Source organism: Photinus pyralis, unplaced genomic scaffold (assembly GCF_008802855.1).
Source record: "Photinus pyralis isolate 1611_PpyrPB1 unplaced genomic scaffold, Ppyr1.3 Ppyr1.4_LG7, whole genome shotgun sequence".
Lineage (NCBI taxonomy): Eukaryota > Metazoa > Arthropoda > Insecta > Coleoptera > Lampyridae > Photinus > Photinus pyralis.
In genome coordinates this window covers 30,585,578-30,606,110 of record NW_022170738.1, presented here as the reverse complement: position 1 = coordinate 30,606,110, position 20,533 = coordinate 30,585,578, and the positions used below count along the sequence as shown (strand labels likewise).

Below are 20,533 nucleotides of genomic sequence, written 5' to 3'. Positions count from 1 at the left end.
CACTTCATTAAAGGAGAAAAAAACGCATGCTACGCTATTGAAAATATTTTATAGGGGCATCCCGGCTTCATTTTTTATTTCTGATCTACAACGTACATTAAAATAAAAGAAACGTGTGTCCTCAATTTTTATTTACGAGTGAAATAAAACCAAAATAAATTATTGATAAGCCGCGTTTTTAGTCCGAATTTAAAACGCTTCAGTCTAAATACGTCACAAACCTACAACCAATCACGTAGAAGCCTACGTAGAAGTGAACCGGCAACCTTGTGCGAGGCTCTGACGTTTGTCGAATGTGACGTTTTAAGACGCATCTTACGCGAAAGTGAACAACAAGTGACAAGTGCCTGTGATAGGTGACGCAGGTTACAAATGACATTGTACTGCAATATTACCAAGTCGTGAGTCATCTGAATAGTTATAGCAGCTGATTGGTCGGGCTTATTACGTCACAGAGCCCGCCACAATCATCTAGTTTTGAATAAACCCTTAATACCACACATGTTCATTATTTTTTTTCTAATCAGCCACTATTTTTAAATAAACTTTTGCTGCCCAAACAATTGTTTTATGGTTTCAGGTATACGCTTATTAAATTAGAACTACGGCTAATGGTCGCGCGTTTTGGCTTTCCTCAAGCGAGAAATGGAAGGTTGGGTAAGTTTTTAGCTGAGGCGGCAGAACGTAGATCGCTTTGGGTGTGCGTTTGTTTTAAGAAGACAGGTAAATCTTTTTTTAATTGTACCATTAAACAAGTAGGATTGCTTTTGTTTAATTGCTGTTGATTTAATAGATGTTTCTTATCATAAATTTGAATTGGCAGAGCCTAGATCTTCACTACAGGGTGGATTTTATTATTTGTTAAGGGAAGGTTGAAAATTGGTACAAGTTAGAGCATATTGTAGTTGTTGTCGATGCTTAGTAGAATCGAATTTTCTACAGTGGCTTTCATATGAGATTAATACACAGGGTGTTTAGATAATTTAGGGTATCTTGAAGATTTTGTCCGTAATTAGATATATGCGTAGGTAGATGGCGTGGATTTTTCCACAGGTGTATGATTTTATATTTTGTAACTACCAAGAAGTCGACTTTAAATTCAATTACGATATTTGTTGTCGGCTTGTGCGATGAGTCGGGGTGTTGTTTTTTATGTGGGGACGTAAAATATTTATAGTTTGTTCTTGTATTGCCATAATTTTTTATTAATTAGAACGTGATTATTTATTTGTTTAAAATAGCATAATTTCCAGCCAAAATAAGCAGGGTAAACTTCTGACATCCTAGGTATGGTTTGCACAAAAGGTTTGTTGATATTTTTTACCACATATAACCTATACCCTATTCATTTTAAGAAGGTAGTGGTAGAAAGCATAGAAACCCTTTGATCTTCACTGTGATTGGTTAAAACACGAGTCAGTATTACGCTGAAAAATAAAACGTGTAACGAATTTTGTAAGCTGTTAATTTCTGTAGCCAACTAAACTGTCAAAACTGTCATTAGCTGTTAACGTCAAATATCCAAACGTGAAATCGTTTGATCTATTTCTGTTTGCAGTGCTGGATATTTCTACTTTACAACAATTTAGTGCCGTTTTATATTTTTCCTGTGTAGGCTTATCTTCAAACACAGCGCCATCTACTACTTTCTTATAATGAATGTAGTATAGGAAAGACCGCCGGCGTACTATTGCAGGACCCTGTATAGGGTTAATACCTAGCAGTCCATGTATTTTACTGTATTGTCTAAGGAGACAACGCCGTCTTGATTTCCTTGACATCACGCCGGCGCCGTGTTGATTCTTTTGCTAATTGTGGTGTGATGCGTATCAACTACCATACGTACCACTACAATAAGATTGACTGTTTGAAGGGCAGTAGATGAAGGTCGAAATTGATTGGTTTTAAAAGTTCAACATATGTCGGATACTTTGTTATTGTGTTGTTTATTTACCATACAATAAACGCACAGCAATTTTAATAATTTAATAATCATTACAATAGTCGAAACTATCCAAGTTTCGCTCTTCGGACTTTCTTATATTCGCAGAAGTTTATATTTTTTTGTCCAGCACTTAGGAATATTCGCAAAAAATTCTTGTTAAAGTGCAGTTTGAAAATCTCGTTTTAAAATCACATTGGGGCGGGTCCCCAGTATACTACGGGCCCCGTATCGGCGGCCCTGAAGAGCTTTTTTATTCCCGTTTGTTTGTCCGGAATATGATGTACTGCCTCCGAAACAGGACGGGCTCAATTGGTCGCATATTATTAGTGATCATGGAGATAGGATGCGGATCTTGGTTAAATGCAAACTGCCGAAATAGAATTTTCAATTTGGATAATGAAATTTTTTGGTGCAATTATGTATACGCGCATAGAAATGACTAATTTGGCAGTCATTGTGCTGAAAAATATTTGAAACTTATTACATATTTCTGAAGGCTGATGTCGTAAACTTATACGTCGCATTCTACAATAAAAAAGTAATTTCACGCACTCGCATTTAGAAAAGGGCGCCCGAGTGTTTCGGATATCTTCCCCAATCAAAATATTCACCTTCACCCCAGAAAATGTGTGAGTCACTCTAGACGGCGTCGAGGCGAATGCATTCCCTTGCACAGTTCCTTCTAAACGCCCTCGGGAATTATAAGAAATAGGGCAACTATCCTGCTTCTAGATTAGTTTCGGGGGTAGGGCGTCTGGAAATTCCGATGAAGGGAACAACTGTTATTCATTTGTGATGAATATCGCCCACGTCGCGTCGTATTCTATGAAAATATTGCTACTCGTACATATTCACTTCATGCCAGAATAAATCTTGTAAATACGGGAATGAATCCATCCTAAAACAGGAATAACCTGAATCTGATGGATTTCAACTGCAGCCAGCTCCATACAGAATAGATTCGTATTGTAATTCAATTTGGATTCATTTCTTGTAGTAAAAAGTTAATTGTGGTGTAGTTATTGTGTATAGATTAAAACACGAATGATGGACGTAAATAATCTCTAGAGTACTTTATAGAACTGAAAAACCTCCCGAGCACGAAAATACACAAGTTGAGGGCTCGAACGTGAGTGGTACTACAAGTGCAGTAGCAAAAGTTTAACAACCCGAACGACTTCTAGTGCCACTTGAAACTGCAATAAATTTACAAAAAAAGTTACTACCGTCTTAAATTCGGTAACGAATGTTCGGGTTTAACCTACATTCGATTGTAATCGAAAACAATAGAACATAATGGAAGATTTAATGAAGTTGAATAATTGAGAAAATTGCGCAAAAAGCTGCCTTTTGTGATTCCGCCCGCCTTGAAGCTTTTGTTCTTTCAAACACGTTTATTGGCATTCTTATGAATGCAGAAAATTAATTTTAATTGCTTTTTAGGCGATGACATTTCTTTTGGGAACAAAATGAAAATACTTTTTGTGTTACAAGAGAGTTCAATTTAATTGGGATTACAGGAATCCGTTTTGATGTTGGGAGATTTGCGTGCGGAAACCGATTTAATTATACCTTTATTACTGCTCCATCGCATTTCATCGTACACGTACGAAACGGCCGAGAGGTTGGCACATTCCTTTTGATCCGACGTTACGAGATTGGCAGAATTTTCCTGTGATGATCCACTTTTCTTAAAATGTTTGTAAACTCAGATGGAGCTCAAGAAATTATTTGCGATGTGACACTACCCTAGCTCCGTAAGCACAAACTTAGACTTCCACGTCCACCTTCGTATTTTTAGTGAAAAGTACGATGCTCTTATTACAAGATTATCCCTAGGGAGAGGGGTGAGTTACGTTATCTACACGGTTGCTGAAAGTAATTACAATTAAAGATTGAAACATATGATTACTTTAGTCAAAAGCTACAAAGATGAGTGTAGGTAATTTATCCTGCAATTACCTACTTTACATTTTTTTCTATGTACTTTAGCCACTGTATCTCTTTATTTTCATTACGGCATCGTTTAATATTCTAATAGGAAGTCCGTTAGTTTTGAAAAACTGAATTAGCGCCATCGATCCATTTTTTTAAAAGACGATCTCCACTTGCGCAGATTTCCAACAGATCGATACGCATTGTGCAAAGTTGGTTTCCTAGTATCCGTACCCTACCACACTACGGTTGCATTGTGTTAGGAACAGGAGTGGGTAATTTATGGGGAATTTATGAGAAATGTGCACTCAAAAGTCATTCTAACGTTCCTGAAGAGATTTTAATTTTCAGATCATAAGTGGAGATAATGAAACAATCTTCCGCAAGGTAAGGGTCATCGATTATTAATTCCTTACTGAGCTAGCCGTGGTATTAATTATTTCATTGCAAAAGATTGTTACCTACAGTAAAATTTTGACCAGCACAGTAAAGAATAAAATTTATTGTAATTAATGAGAGCCCAGCCATCACCACCCCTCTTTTTTATTACGTTACGCTGCTGTTTGTGATTGGCTGCGCCATTTTGTCCGGGACATTCGAATTTTTGAAATTGCCGGATATCTTCCATTTTGTGGCGGTAAATTAGAATTTATGTGGAGTGATTGGCACCACCAAGTGGGGATTTGTTGATGTTACAAGGAACGGAAATATAGTTTTCTGTAATAGTAAAATTTAAATATACATGGTGTAATGATATTATGTATACTTAGGGCATTTGTGATCGATGTTTTTGTGCGGGTGCCAATAGGTCGTTAACTGGACATTCTGAAATTCAAAATTAGATCTTCCGACACAAATTCATACTTAAATTTACCGTAACAAAAAGTGACAGACATTCGAAAATTCAAAAATTCAAGTGACAATTTACCGCCTCAAAATGACGCAGCCAATCTCAGTGCAACACTGTGATGTCAGAAAAAAGAAGAGTGGGGATGGCTGGGCTCTCACTACTCCTCTAATAATGTAACTACCCGTTACAAGTGACGCAGGAACGCGAGGTTCCAATGAACTCCCTGTAAGGGTCTCGTGTCTCTAAATAAAAGAAATATGGTTTGCGTATTCGAGTTTTAATTTACGAAATCACAATATAGGTTCATTGACCGGAATAAATTTTGTATTGAGCAAATTTATTTAAATATACTTCTGTGTAAAAATGTCGGTTTGGACGTTGAGGTTTAGGTCTAGGTATTTGAAGTGGATGTGGGTCGTGTATTTATTAATTAAGCGCTCAATACAACTCATGTTAATAAATTCCGTGGGATTATTTATTTACGAATAAACACAAAACGATTTTACGTATCTGTTTTGTTTATTTATTTCATTGTAAAAGAAAGGGTATTTCTTAGAATTAAGGCTAGCAAAATGTTTTTTTTTTCATTTCTGTTAATCAATTATGTTTTATTAATGCATTTGTGACAGTTCCAACTTGATTTATTAGGAATTTCGTTTATTTGGTAAAATATTGCCTTTTTAATCGTAAAAAAACTGTTCGTGTTCGTTTAAATACTGGAATCGTAGAAGAAAGTTTTTCAAGTTCGAAGCCGAGTTGCGGTCCTTTGAAGAAGTCATCTGCCAATTGCAAGGGCTGTTTTTGTTGTTTTTAAGTTTGAGAAGACACGTTTAGGTTGGTGGCAGAGTCAGTTGCTTTGTTTCGTTGTTAAACAAATTCGTCAAAGAGAAGCTAGTACGTGCTGGGAATAGCAGTTTCGTTGAAAGTATCGTCGGACAACCGTTCGAGTCATCAGTGACATATTTTTGCCCGGATTTTATTAGGATTTTGTAACTCGAAAACTGTAAGCAATCTTAAGATTTTTTTATGTTTATTTAATTTGTAATAGAACGCATATGGGGGGTTTGTTTATTCGGATGCTGTAGATTGCACACGTTATAATTGAAATTGTCACTACCAGTGGCGGAGTAAATATTTTTTTCTTAGATTTTCTTAGGTCTGGAAGTGTTGATGTTTCTGAAGAATTTTTCTTAATATAGGGAGATACCAAGGTAAGTTTTCTGTCAATTGTATACGGAAGTACAGTTAAGTTTCAAGAAGCCTTTAAGAAAATTAATTCAAGAAAAAGAAAACACAACACAATTTACAGAAGTTCAAACTGACAACATGCATTCGCAAGGAAACCAATGCATAATTGGAAACTTGGAAAAGGCTAAAGAAGATGAATTGAAGATTAAAGAAGAGAAAATTATAGATGTTCAAAATAAGATAGAATTATCTAAGAAGAAGTTACGAAATTGAAAGGAAGAAGAAATATCTCACTTGTGCAGGTGCAAGTGAAGAAGTGAATAATTTATTATTTGAGTGAAGTTTATTTAAGATGATATAGGAAGTGGTGAAGTGTATATGTAATTTTTGTGCTTTTGAATAGGTTAAGGGTTTTTAGGTTAGATAGGTTAGTTGTTGGGATTATTTTTTTTAGTCTGATTAGATTTTTTGTTAATCAGGTTATTCAACTCACACCAAATCTCTCGTTGATTTTTGGCGTTTTTCAAAGCTCGTCAAGTTTTCTGCGTTTACGAAACAAAAGGGGTACTGTAACAGGTGGTCGCTTTAATCTTAAAGATTTAAGTTACTTTTAAAAAACACTCAACGCAATTACTTCGTGATGTCCCTCATCTTTCTTAAGGTAATCTAACTGAACAAAAAATAAATATTAAGCATCCATTAATTCTATGGCGAATCCACATTAACCTCAAATACAGATAATATGATCGAAATTGTGTCCAATACAAATTAACAACCACATTTAACCTTAAAAAATTAAAATTTAACTTATAGAGGATGGTCCATCATTACTGCTGATACCAATAAAAACGTCCGCATGACGTAGTTTACATAACAATATACTATATTTCAAATAGAGTAATTGACAAGGTCACAGAAAGCTATCGACAAGAGTTTGATTTGGTTTTTGAAGAAATTTTCTGGAAATCAAATTTAAATTTAGAAAAATTTGATTTAGAAAATAAGTCTGGAGGAAGCATTTTGAGATGCCCGCTTTATTTCAGTATAAAATGCGTCTATTTTTCATCCCTCCTTTTAACACTTAGGGAAGGAGGAGTTTAGGAATTATATGTATTATTCGGTGGTTATTATGCTACTCCCGCAAGCAATTATAGGATGAATCACTTCAGGAAGCAACACAATATGGCCTAATCGTTAATGGGGATTTTACACGGAATAACTTAACACTGCTGGATCACAGATGTGGAAATATGAAATCCGCAATAAACGCGATATAAATGGAAAATAATTACGCACTTGCCATTTCAAAACGTTTTACAGAAATTGCGTGCCCCAATTCATTCGGCAAAGTAATTAAAATTCACCTGAACAAATCTGCGTGAGTTCGCTTATATCTGGACAAAAAATAAAACAACAAAGGACTAACGAAGAAGTTGAGGGTTCAAAGGATTCTGCTTGCAAAGTGGTCGTAAAACAGATTAAGGCACGAAATATAATAATAAACCCTTTTTCTCTCGTTTATGCGTTGAAGATATTCCAACGTCGGAATCCACTTTACTACCACCCTTTTTTTTCGGTCAAATAAAAAAGCGGTAATTTACTTTCGTCCTTAATGTTCGCGAGCACTTTCGGATTGGATAAGAATAGACTTGGCAATTACATCAGAAATTCGCGGTGGTAATTCTTAAGTTGAACTTTTAATTGAACGCGTAAATTATGCGCTAAAATATTGTTGTACGTACGTGCGCTACGACGAAATTTAATTTTAAAAAATCCACGGATGTAATTCAAATTTAATATGGCGCACGTCGGGTTCGCAATAAAAATTGTTAAAACGGCTCGCTTTTATTTCTCTCCCAATTTCGTTTTATTTCCTAACTTTCTCCCTTACAATCAAGTTAGGTGCAAAAGAATGTTAAGGGTAGTTTAACTTACTGACATGCTATATTGGCCTTTTTGATTCCTGCGTATTGCGAGAGTGTTTAGCCGATTTTCGCATGGAGTTCTTATGTAATTAGCAAAGAGCTTGTGTATCGGTATTTTCATAGAAGTTCCTTTTCCTAGCGAGGTACTTATCTAACTTTGTAAGTAATTCAACAGACGCCTGAAATAATCCAACCGTTTCTGTAAACCCCTTTAAACTAGCAACAGCTTTATAATTCCACGTGTTTTACTTCTCATGTTTAGAATAACTAAGAAGCCAAGTGTTGAAGTTCATACTTGAGAATAATTTATCAACTTTACCACATCCCCTGTAGGTAAATAAACACAGACTTTACGCTTGTGTTAAGCGTCTTTTTGTTATTTTATGACGATTTCGTTAATGCTACAGCATGAGTAATTTGTTGGTAGCGAAAGATGGTCTCATAAAATTGCGTGTGGCAACACAAACGTTTTTCAAATAACTATAAATAATTCATTTTGCTTCTATCACCTGCTCCATCTCCTTGACTACCTCTTGAAGTTTTTCATCCGTGAAATTGGTTCGTTTTATCCGAGGTACAAATTTTATGGCAGCTGTATAAGATGTTCATTGGCGTATTATAATTTTTATTGCGATCTTAATTTTGTAATCGCACAAGATACCATCTAACGCCGCTATACCAATAAAGGAAAATATGTCAGCTACTTCTTAAGCTTCATTAACAATTATAGTCATCACATCATAAAATGTGAACCGACATGCAAATTAGTGATACTTTTTGTGAGGTTTTCCACCAGCTGTACTATGGTATTTTGATTAGCTGTTGATATGCGTTAATATAAAAGCCAAGTTGTGTAAATGTCCCGATTAAAAACACTAAAATCTCGTGTTTCAGAATCATCGCATCACTCGTCACTACCCAAAGAAGAAATAACATGGTCCCAAAGATAACCAAAACTACAACATTCATTGAGGAGGAAACTATGCGGATTTAGTCTCACTGTCTTGCAATAACTTGCATTATGTAACGGTAGCTCTTAATTTGGATTTAATTTTTTTAATATTTTAAAAAGTAGTAATGTCGGAGGTTATTTCTAGGAGTCCGCATTGTTGCAGGTAGCAGATAGTGAGCGGCTTGGTAATTTTAAAATTTGAGGTGGCAATCATATTTTGTTCTGCGTATTTCAATTCTATAGGTACACTGTTGTGCTCATAATGAGTTCAGGAAGTCTGGCGACAGAATATCGGGGTAACAGGGGTTAAAGTGGTTATCTTAGTTGGTGTTATTTGCTTCAAACCGCAAGATCACCTTAACATTCGTTTAATTCGTAGCACAGGAACTAGAGAAACAAATGGCCGTTTTAGTTAATAAGAAGCCATTTTGCAGGCGTTAATTAACTATAGAATAGGTAGCGATCACTAGATAGTTTGGCACTATTTCGTTTTTTTTTTTATTATTATTATTTATTATTTTTTCGAGATTCATTCAGGTCATGTTACGAACTATGTATGTGTACTAAGGAGAATAGTTACGGCATAAATATTCTTATAAGAAATTTAGTATTGGGCAATTTGCACATGCGCATACCTGATTTTTACAGCAAGAGATATGCTTGTCTTTACTTATATCTGATTTCTACAATATACCATGTGCTTATCTTTACTAGAAGCATTTGTTGGTAAAACTTCAAAAAATGTCTCAATAAATCAGAAAGTCGATTTTGCACCTTAATGCGATTAACTTTCGTGCATTTTCCATGAACTGATTAGTCCTTCCGGAAAAGTCATATAAATGTAACGGACTATTTATGTGCACAAAGGAAAATAAGTTAATGGCATAAATATTAATTATAAGAAACTTTAGCAAACGCACACCTGATACCTACATAATGTGATACGTTTGCCTTTACTAAAAGAATCTATGGTTAAAATTTCAAAAAAGATCTCCATAAATAATAAAGTTCACATTGCGCAGCGTGCGCATGCGCACATCTGATTTTAACAGTGTTTGTCTTTACTAGAAGAACCTTTGGTTAAAATTTCAAAGAAATATCGCCATAAATAAGAAAATGCACATTGCGCAGCGTGTGATTTTTACAATACGCGATATGCTTGTCTTTGGTTAAAACTTCAAAAAAATATCTCTACAGATAAGAAAGCGCACATTAATCGTCAAAATTTTTCTCGGTTGAGATGCCAAAGCTATCTTGAAAACTGTGGGAGTAGTTAAAGCCTCAAGCGGACGAACGGGAAAGTGGCAATAATAGTGCCTTCCAACATGAGTTGGAAAATGCGCTAAAAAAGGAAGAAGAATTCGGTTCTGGAATGCTCGCGCATCCCCTGTGTCGTTCAGATTAATATGTTTTGCTTTACGGTTCGAGCAATGAAAAAAAGTCGTTCGGGCATCAGGAAACCTGATACGTAAATTTAAAACTCGCATTTCGTGCGTTTCAGTTAAATAAACAATCATCCATTAATTCTAACGTATCAGTTTTTATCCACGGTAAGGAAAGGGTTATTCTGTAAAGAAAAGACGATGAAGTACTTGAGCGGTTAGGTAGGCGAACTACCGTCGCGTATTCAGTCGAGGGTAAATAAATTAAACGTGCCGGGTTGCATTTCTTTGCTACATGGGACTATTATTTACAGTTATTCCGGCGCATATGCAACAATGAAAAAAAGAGTTGATCCTTTCTAGTTAGAATTCGTAATAAACATAAACTGACATGCATTGGAAAAAACGTTATACAAGGAAACTATATTGCGTGGTGGAAATGTCACCTTTTACGGTAATACAAAAAACGTTTAGAACCTTTAATGAACTGGTTACGGGTAATAAAAAGCTGGCTTGCGATCCATAAAGGGATTATCCGTTCGAAAAACGTTGTGCAGAAGACAAGAATTTACCAAATAGTCTATCTAAGGAGGTTAGCGACGGAACATTCCAACATGCAGCTTGAATTTGTTTAATTTTTCCGAATTATTGCTGAATTATTGTTAAGGAGAGCCGTTTCAAGCCTATTTTTTATGGACATTTTTTATATGAGGTACCGTTATTTCATTTATGTAAAAATTGAGGGTTGCATAGAAAAATTATAATTGCTTTAAGTTTAAAAATTTATTAAGTAAAATTTGGATTGTATGGTTTTAAAGATAGCAGTAGTCAATTTAAAGCCGTTTGTATTGAATGTATTTTTATATTGGAATTGTTAGAAAAAAATTAGTTTTAATTAAAGTTGCTTTCATTGTAATTAAGGAGTACTCCCAATGAATGAGTTCAACACAATGAAGGAATATTTTAGATACAAACATTTTATTGTGCGCTGTTTTTATATTCAATATTAGGTACGTTAGGTTTAAATTCCTAGCTAAAGCTGTAAATAGGAAAACCTGTTAAGGAAAATGTAAATTGGAACATTTCATCATTTGATTTTTTCATCAATATATTCAAAACTTTACGATCAAAAAGGAGAAATTTTTATAAGTATTTCACCGTAAAATGTATGTTAAGGGGTAGCCATGGACCAGATTAAGAGTTGGTTGCTAAAAAAATTCAAGTTGGTTTTAAAAGGTATGTATTTTAATCCAACGAAGGGGGTCAACCCCCTTAATATACAGACCCGTTCAGCGATCACTACGCGCAACCGTGGGGCTTAAAAGGAAGGTGTCGTTGCAATTAAAGACATTCTAAAATGTTGACATTAAGATTATTATCCCGTGCAAAGAGTGGCCCTCTGAATTTTTGCCCCCAAAGAAAATGCGCCCTTTCCCGGAATACGCTAGGAAGTTTATCCACGGAAAATCAACGTACAGAAACGGTGAACAACATAAAACTAACCCACCAGAAATTTTTCGAGTAACTACTGTTTAGTCAATTTCAAGGTTCTCTGCGATTTTGTTAACAAAATTCGGCCCTGTGAGCTGAGGTAAAAAATTAACTCTTAAGAGAACTTGCCTCCAGGTATTACATAGGTATGTACGACCTCGCAAGATTCGTAGCTCCAACGTTCGTCTCCAGAGTAGCTCTCGCCACTCACTAGGAACTTGATCCAAGACTCCAGGATGAACTGCTTTTAAGAAAACTTGTCCTTGGAGGAATTGCTAACCACACAAAACTCGTGCTGCGGAATATCCCCCTAGAATATTTGCCCCTAAAATCCGCTAGAATAATCACTTTACCAAGAACTTGCCCAACGGAATTTTCAGATTGGTTCCATTCGTCTATTACTGTGCCAGAGTTCACTCTCAAAAACTCGACACTAGGTAAATTTTCGCTACAAAGATCCATCTCTGGAGGGCCCACCCTAAGAATGTTCGACCCCAGAATACTTAATCTAGGAAGATTACTCTTCCGAAGCTCGTTCCAAAGGTTTGCTCTCGTCATGTCTTTTTGTTGTTTTACTTAGTTTTTACTTTTTTCGAACGTATTCTGCAGCGTTATCTCACAAGTACAATATTTGCATCGCTTGACGTGACAGATGCTAAATTTTGCCGTGCTGGTCATACTGTCTTATTTGTATGAATACCACCAATAAATATTATTTATTTATTTATTTATTTTTGTTCCTGTTTATCTATAGACAGATTTTGGCAGACAGCACCCTTTCTGAGCTCGGAAACGGCTGCGACCACGACTCAAAGGTGATATATAAATTTCGTCGATGCTTCGTGAGCTAACGTTTGTTCGTAAAAGGTTTTCAATGCAGCAGAATTGTAATTAATATCTAAATTGTAAATCATTCAGATTTAACACTAACCAAACGGATAGAAAAATAAATTATTTGTAGGTCAATAATTTTTATAGATACACAGTTATTTTGGGGAATAATCTGATGGCCTTCCCGTTCCTTAAGCCCCAACTAGAAAAATACCGGCCATACGTGCTACTGCATTTTAGTTACGGTCCTGTCCAAGCCGTTTTCAATAACAATTGTCGCTCATACCAAAAATCCGAGTTGGTTTCGCGCTCTGCGTTTAATTAAATTAGAATTTTTATTTGCGGTTGAGATCTAACGCTTTGGATGGAAATGATATTCCTAACTTCACGACCGTCTATTATATGATCGGCAAAGGTTATTATATACAACACTCAAGTCATTTTTGATCTCTTAAATGCTCTAATCATAGCCGATATTAACTTTGATGTTATATGTGACATATAAAAAATAACTCTTTTGCCACTCACACGAGTGCCACGACTTTATCAGTAGTGTACTTGTTTGGTTAATTTGTTAAATACAAAAATATTTCATCCAGCCTAATAAAGTGCATTAAAAATACTACTATTTAAAGCAAACCAATGACGTATCACACGGTTGGTTTATTTTACTTTAAGAAACTTTTGGTGGCGAAAGTACCCCTCGAAGACGCGCGTCGTCAAAAGGTGGTTTATTTCGCCCCCAGGAAAGAAAACAAAATTCCGTCAGGTAAGAGTTGTGCGCGTTTACAAGATCTTTCTGACGACACCAATTTGAAAACAATCGGACCAAAACTGTAGAAGAAGATAGCAAAAAACTGAAAAATCACCACGTTAGTATAACACGCTCGGGGATGGCGCCCACATGTCACTGACCTCACATCATGGAGTCCCGTCCCCAAAGTTGTTAATTGTTAATTACACTCCTCGTCTTTCTAGAAGCGATCTTCTATTGGCCCGCAATTGCCTCCAGTCCGCCAAATTGAGATTACCTTTTTACAAATAAATCTGTAATAATGCACTAAAAAGGGCGAATTGATAATTTTGCTACAAAAATTTAAAAAAATTGGACGTCGAACAGCCGACTCCATCACGAGAACTTTAATTTCCGGAACTTCCTCATGATGTTATTCATTTGTCAGTGGAGGTAATGGAAGTGAAAAAGGATAGCATCTTTTCCAAGTGGTTCTTCAGGAGGAATTGGTTTGATGCCCCAATATTGACCTCGGATCTTACCGCACTTTCTAATGAAAATGCAGGAATAAAACTTCTGATTTGAGTTTAAGCAATTTGAAAACTTACCACCCCCCATGTCTTAGTAAATAAACGAGATATTTTAAAAATCAAAATCCGTTTCGGTAATTCGGAGGGGGAATCACAATGACATAGTTGGCGACGCACCCCCTGCGCCCCAGCCACCCCAACTTTTAAATCTTAAATAGTAACCCCCATGTGTGATACGTCGTTGGAGAGCTCTGAAAAAAATGCTTTCCAACCATACCAAATAGGATTACATTTAGGTTAGTAATTTTTTTTAGGTGGTAAGTTTTCAAATTGCCACTCTGTATTTAATATTCAACTCGATAGACGATACTAGGCAATAGTCTTCCGATCAATTTTGGAGGCGTTGGAATACATAGAGTCCAAGATATTACCAACTCTTTGATATTGCTTTGCCAGCCTTTATCTCTTCAGCAGTCGATAGGAAAAATTCTCAATCGAAAAAGTTCGAATTTGTTATTTAGATGATGCTATGCAACTATGTTCAGTCAATTTGTACTTTATGGTTACAAAAGGTCTGGAAGAAGATTTTATTTTTCTGACTTGTTTAAATGGTAAAAAGACAGAAAAATCCAAGTTTGCCAATGCGACTGGCGTCGGGAGAAACTTCTGTGGTCAAAAATCTGCAAAAATATCTAACTTTTTTCGGTTTTTCTAAAATAACTCTCAAACTGCAATACTTGGGTGAAATCATGTTCTAATCAAAATTGTAGCGTCTAAAGTACCTTTAATTTAATAGTTTATTTGGCCCCCTAACATGTGTAGTTTAGGAGATACACTAATTTATAGTTTCGAGTTTTCAGTAATTTTTGAAAATAAACCATCTTTTACGTTGTTGGACTTAAAACAAATTTACATAAATAGATTAGGTAGGAATAAACATACATATAAATACCTAAATTTATTTATTTGATCTTTAAATTTTTCAGTCTATTTTAAAAAATTAAATAATAACTCGAAACTGGATATATTGACTTGTCTAACCGATTTGATAAATACGAGTAGCTAGGGGCATATAAAATATCAAATTAGAGGTGAGTACTTTTATACTCTACAATTTTGAATAAAATATGATTTTACCCAAGTTGGTGAGTTATTTTAGAAAAACCGAAAAAGGTGAGACATTTTTGCAGATTTTTGACCGCAGAAATTTCTCCCGACGTCAGTCGCATTGGCAAACTTGTTTTTTTTTCTTTCTCTTGACTATTTAAACAAGTCGGAAAAATAAAATCTTCCACCGGACCTTTTGTAACCATTTAGCATTTTTACGTCTAATTTGACAAATTATGAAATTCGCCCTGCTATCCCACAATTTCCACGAAGTTGGGACAAAATTAATATTCGAAGCAAGATTGATGTTGACCTTAATTTTCATAATCCCTCCGATTCTGCTCGGTTCCTTGCTCTACAGGCTACCTAATCTGGATCATGGCTCAAAACTCTACCCATCTCCTAACATTGCTACGTTCCTGGAGAACCATGAGATCCCCGTATTGCAGTTGCGCTTCGATTAGGGAGCAAAATTTGTAGCCCCTATATATGCAAATGTAATGCAGAAGTAGATGAAACAGGAAGACACGGATTAAGCTGTTCAAAATCAGCAGGAAGATTTCCTCGGCATTCTGAGCATTAGTCACAGGTGATTCATACCCTCGACCTTAGAACCACTGTTGGTTTGTTTCGGAGTGACGGGACAAGACCCGAAGGAATGAGTATGATTCCTTGGTCAAAGGGTAAATGCTTAGTCTGGGATGCTAGCATCATATGTTCAAACCACATCAACAATGCCTGGAGCTGCTGCCTCTGCTGCGAGTTAGTAAATAGGAACATTTGTTACCAATTAATTTTTTTGTGCCTTTTGCTGTTGAGACTTTAGGACCATTTTCAATTGAAGCTAAAAACCTAACCGATTTGATTGGAAACCAACTAGTTCAACACACAGGGGATACACGCTCTAAACAATAACTATCTCTAGCAGTTCAGAGAGGAAACGTAATCAGCATTATGGGAACGTTACCTCCTTCCATCCCCATTGAAGAAATATTTTACTTATGAATATTGTATTATATGAATTCAGTAGATACATTTACTTATTAAAATTAATCAAATGTATTATTAGCTAAACTTATCCCATAGATAAATTCCTATATGAATGCATTTGTTTCCATGGAAATTATCTGTACGATAGGCTCTAGTGAAAAAGAGATGTGAAAAACGAAGGGTGCGTTAATCGAGTACGTCCACCATACCATAATAGCATTAACGAAAGAAAATACAACAGAAACAAATTTGATCGATACAATTAACATTGCAATCTCTGGATGTCACAGCTGCAGAAAGCGGGATGATGGTGGCTGAATCATATTAGAAAGCAAATATTTCATGGGCTAACATCGAAATGGACAGGAGGGGACGTCAGTTTAATAAATTGTTTGTCTGGAACGTTACTTACGAATTTTCGCAGCCCTACATAAGTACACATTTACTTAATGAAACATTTGTCTTTAATATCACGCTATAGGTTTTTGTGTCGCCGTGGACAGTGCCAGAACGTCAGGCTAGATAAATTTCAACGCATTATATTTGACTGTGCTCTGTAAAAAAACACGCATCTATTAGACTATGACAAGCGGAAAAAAAACTGTTTTTGGTACGCTCTACAAGTTTTGTGAATGAAATCTTTGGGGCTAAATCGTTATTCAAAAAAAAGGGAAAACTTCTTATTGTTTGAGGTCTTTCATCTTATAGCAAATCGTGCGCATGCATACACAGTAGAGCCCATTGTTTTATTTTGGGTTTGTTCGGCGCCCTTTCATTTTCTTAACGACCGAGTATAAAGAATGAAAGACACTCTTCACATACAGCATTATACTTTCGCTTCCCACGCGGGTCATCAAATTCCATATAAAAACACACTAAACTGATTCTTTTGAACATCTGTCCGAAATTTTTAAATGCCCAATCAGAAGAGCAGCCGGTTGCTTTATTGAAAGTGGTTTTAGCGATAACTTCAATATCTTAGCACAATTAAGAGTTTTTTTTAATTCTTTGTAAGTATAAGTGTTAAATTCTACATTCCAAACACGTTTATTAAAGGTGGTCAACTAGAGATTGAATAAACAAAACAAGGACAGTCGAAGCCGTAAGCAAACTAGTGCATAGCAGAACGCCAGGTGAACATCAAGCGAAATGGAAGAATCTGATACAACGGCAGCTGCAGCACCATGTGCGTCCAATCACTGCTACTTTAGAGTTACACCTGTTGTTCCAGACAAGAAATACTTCCCTGACCTGTCTTGACTAAATTTACCTTCGAATAGTAATCAGATTTTTATGTTTCTATACGATTGTTACATAACACACTTCCGTCTTCAGATACTATATGCGAGGGGGTAACCACTTCCCGAAATCGTGTCACAAATCCCCTCGCAATCCCCGAAATCGCTAAGAAATCTTTTCTCAATCGCAGCAATCCCTCGAAATCGTCGAAATCCTTTCGAAATCGTCAAAATCCTTTCGAAATCACCGAAATCTTTTAAAACTCGTCAAAATATATCATCTGGCGAACACGTGATTATTCTAAATCGGCAACTTGTCGGTTTCTCGGTCGTGTCGTTTCCGGTAAAGTCGCGATTAACTATTAACCTCGCTATTAACGTAAGGCGTCAACGGCCACACGACACGACAACACGTTTTTTTGTTTTATTCCAGATCTTATTTTACAGTGTGTTTTAATAATTACGTTGTTATTGTTGTTATTAGATAACTAACTTACAGTGGAGTGGAACATTTACGAGTGATTTGTTTTGCAAAGAACGGTAAGTTTAATAACACATATTTACAATTGAGGAGTATTTAGCAAAAACAGCATAAGTCCAAATTTACGGAAAATGAGTTTATCGCGCTACGGTGAGCTGGAAAGTGATTGTCATCGATACATGTAATGAAATCCCACAAAAACATCATAGCTGCCAAGATATAGCCATTTAAAATATGGTTGATTCTTGCAAAAATGACATACTTTTTTTCCCCCAAAAACCGCATATATCCATGGATTTTTCTTTTTTCTTTCAAAAAGTTGGCCAAAATTTCAGCTGATATCACAAAAAATATGTTTGTCTGCACAAACTACGCCAACTTGTAAAATTAGCTTTTTAAAACATCCGCTCTATAATCACTTAGGCTGTTTTTTTAATCTCCTGATTTTTTTTTATTTTTGGACAAACGCTGTTTTTGCTAAACACTCCTCAATTTATTAGTTCGTTTAAATAATTAAAAATAATTTCAATATTAACTAAATTAATTTTTAATTATAATATATAAAATAAATTCATAACATTGCACGCACCTATACAACAATTGATAATAACTTAAATTATTGCTTATTTCCTTTTTTAGAAAATGCAACGAGTAGACGAAAATAAACTCAAGTTATGAAACGCTAAGCTTACTTGTAGAAAACGATATTACAAAATTAGAAGAATTTGCGCGACAAATTTTACCAAGATTATTATTAAATGAAGAAAAAGTTGAAGATAGAGATGATATTGATGAAGAAAGAGGTATCTTTGAGGAACCTGAAGATCTTGGTGATCTAAATATTCAAGATTTCAGTGCCAAATACAATAAAAGCAATCAAACATTGCCTCGTAATATGCTCAAGATTAAAGTAAATGGAAAGGAGGTGGTAGTAAAGAAGTCAACACTTTGCTGGTTATTTTCAATCAAGACAAACCGTCTTTCTAGCGATCGTTTGCTTCGATTTCGTGGAAGCACTGCATCTAGCAGTTTAAATAAAAAAAAACAAACAAAGAGTACTTCAACAAAACGAAAGAAAAAGAGAATCGCTATTAGCGAAGCAGAGACTGACGAGGAAAGCGATAGATATTCAGAAAAGAGTGAGTTAGAAAATGAAAGCTTTGGCGAGGAAGATGCCACCGACGATACAACGCCAATAAACACAAAAATTGATATAAGCGCAGAAAACTATTACGCCGTGTGTTATCTTAGATCATGGTATATTGGCAGAGTACTAGAAATATTTAACGATGATACATGTCAAATTAAATTTTTAAAATGTGTTTTAGATTCATATGTTTGGCCGAAAGACAAAGATGAAGATATACAAATTGTCGAAAATAAATTTATTTTTTATGGCCCCATATCATTATTGGGCAATGAACCTTTTATTTTACAACGGCACCAAAAAATACAGATTGAGAAGGAATTTAAAATCTCTCAAAAACTATTAAAAGACTTTCTGTAAATTGTAAGCGTGATGTATTGTTAACTTGTTCTTTTCAAATAAAAAAGAAAATAATCTCTTCAAAACTGTGTTGCTATTAACGATAATGTTTTTGTTTAATTTTTAATCTTACATAAATCAAAACATTATTTTTGACATGTATACATGTTCAGAAATCGCAAAAATGTGGTATAGAAATCTCAAGAAATCGCTACAAAGCTCTTGAAATCGCCGCAATCTCTCCGCAATCGCCGCAATCGCATGAAACTTTCCGCAATCTATCGAAATCCCTTATTTTCGCAATCGTGTCACAAATTTTCCGTAAGTGGTTACCCCCTCGACTATATGTATCAATTTTGTACTCAATTTTTAAGAACAGAAGAGAAAATTGATCTGTAACTTCTTCCCTCTTAAAATTGAAGAAAAAAATTTATCCGAATAATTTAAAACTTGGAAATATCAAATTCGTCAAATTTCCCGGCATAATCAAATAGTTTTTCATTGCGCAGTTCGCGCGGCGTTTAATTGCCAAAGGCGCGTAATTTAAATGCGGGTTTAATTATAATGCTCGCGCATAAAATGCAAATTGCATCCATACCTGGTACAATACGAGTTAAGTTGAGGTACAGGTTTGGCAAACACTGTAATAATCCATTTAACGTATGTGCACATATGAAACACGAAGCACTCGAAGAGTTCGACCCCGCCGCACAGTGCACTTCCGTTCGGTGGCACGTTTCGGGTTGCACTAATCAAAGAAGGTGAAGGTATCGACAAAATACGATATCTTAGAGGGGGCCACCAAAATATTATCATACTTTTATGTTTTATACCGTTTCAGCTGACGGTCCAAGTACCTACTGTTCACTTCTTTGGAATTTTGTACCCATTTTCGTCCAACTCAATTTGCAAATATTAATCATTAACATCTGATTTACCTTGCACCTTTACATCTGTGACACTAAGACTTAAAAAATGCTCAGTTCGCATAATAATTTGAATCGAATAGTGTACCGGGTGACCCAATAAGACTGTTCCTTGGCCATTTCTCGAGAACCGTTCATCATATGACAGGGGTAAAAAAATTATTGGGTAAATCGGTCATGAAGAACCGCTGGAAAATATTTTCAAGTTCTAAATATGACCAACAGAGAGCGTAACGCCATCTTAAATTTTAAAGTTGCATTTTCTTTAAATTTCGCATAATAAACTAAAAAAAATTTTTTTCACATTTTTAAGGAGAACCAGTTTATCTTTCATTTTCGTAAAAACAAAGAATCAGTTATTTCAAAAACAAAGATGATGTGTTGTTTTTGAAATGCCCCGTTCAATTGTTTTTGCAATAACCTGCTTTAACTTCTTAACCATTTGACCGATTTTAACAAATTTGGTATGGTCAAACCCCCCACACCATCTTTGTTTTTGAAATAACTGAGTTTTTGTCTCTACGAAAATGATATGTAAACTGG

At 35.4% G+C, this 20,533-nt stretch overlaps 1 protein-coding gene across 1 annotated transcript in view; it reads right to left on the bottom strand.

The window, feature by feature from the left end:
• Positions 1-19,793, bottom strand: part of LOC116176168 (protein tincar-like) — a 92,789-nt gene extending 72,996 nt beyond the window's left edge. Inside the window, exon 1 of the mRNA XM_031494646.1 lies at positions 19,663-19,793. The gene's annotated coding sequence lies outside the window, so the exon portion shown is untranslated. The remainder of the gene's footprint in view (positions 1-19,662) is intronic.
• Positions 19,794-20,533: the final 740 nt, after the last annotated feature.